General features: G+C 36.0%; 1 non-coding gene across 1 annotated transcript; it reads left to right on the forward strand.

Moving 5' to 3' along the window:
• The first annotated feature begins 263 nt into the window (after window positions 1–263).
• Window positions 264–332, forward strand: LOC132232167 (small nucleolar RNA Z40). Its single transcript, XR_009452310.1, has one exon. It is a non-coding gene; the product is annotated as a small nucleolar RNA Z40 (small nucleolar RNA).
• Window positions 333–1,294: the final 962 nt, after the last annotated feature.

Below are 1,294 nucleotides of genomic sequence, written 5' to 3' on the forward strand. Positions count from 1 at the left end.
GATGTAAAAATACTTTCAATATTAGAAACAATTAAGGAATACATTTTACATCATTTGCCAAAATATAAATGTACTTCTTAGAATTCTAGGACCCTAAAGTAAATTGCTTGAAGAATTATGGGTAAGATTTTAATTTATTCCCTTGAATTCCCTTCTAGACTTAAACTTATTCTTTATAAAACTTCAATATTAATGTCCCTGCATTTATTTATCTAATTCTTACAGTGGCCCATCCTGATGGTTCATTATCACCACAATCAGCTTGAGGTTATGATGATGGGAAAAATATTCAATTGCTCTGAATGGGCTGAATGAAGATACCTTTCTGATCATACAAAAACAAAAACAAATTTGATAACTTATAGTCCTCCTCAATTTAATTCTCAATTAAAAACCCATGTTGAACTTATATGGTACCTAGAGATTTTTATAGAGTGCTAATCTAACAAAAAAGTCAAGGAATAATTTAATTCTAATGACCAAAAATGCTATTTAAGTATTAATACCTAAAATTTGTAAATTTTTTATTGTCGTTAATCCTCACCCAAGGATATTTTCCCATTGATTTTTAGAAAGCATGGAAGTAAAGGGGAGAGACACACAGAGAGAAACATATATGTAAAATAAACACATCATTTGATTGCCTCTAGCATATGGGGGACCAAGCCTGCAACCAAGGTACATGCCCTTAAGTGAGTTGAACCTGGGACCCTTCAGTCCAGGTTTGACACTATCCATTGAGAAAAACCAGCTGGGGCTGTAAATATTTTGAAAGGCTAAAAGGAGAGAGATATTCTAACATTTTACTATGACTCAATCCCTAGTTGAGATTTTCAGCTAATTAACCTATTTATATCATAAACATTTGTGTTTGTATATAGTTATCTTTTATTATTGAAAAAGTAATAATTGGTAAAGAGAAGATAAAAAGAAATACAGTTAACTAGAAAATATGCCATATACTAATATATATATATATATATATATATATATATATATATATATATATCCTATCTAATAAAAGAGTAATGTGTAAATTGACCATCACTCCCACACGCAAGATGGCCGCCCCCATGTGGTCAAAAATGGCTGCCACAAGATGGCTGGCAGGGGAGGGAAGTTGGGGGTGACCAGGCCTGCAGGGGAGGGCAGTTGGGGGGGACCCAGGCCTGCAGGGGAGGGCAGTTGGGAGCAATCAGGCCAGCAAGGGAGGGCAGTTAAGCGTTGATCAGGCCAGCAGGGAGTGGTTAGGGGCAATCAGGCAGGCAGGCAGGCAGGCAGGCAAGTGGTTGGG

The sequence above is a fragment of the Myotis daubentonii genome, chromosome 3, assembly GCF_963259705.1.
Source record: "Myotis daubentonii chromosome 3, mMyoDau2.1, whole genome shotgun sequence".
Taxonomy (NCBI): domain Eukaryota; kingdom Metazoa; phylum Chordata; class Mammalia; order Chiroptera; family Vespertilionidae; genus Myotis; species Myotis daubentonii.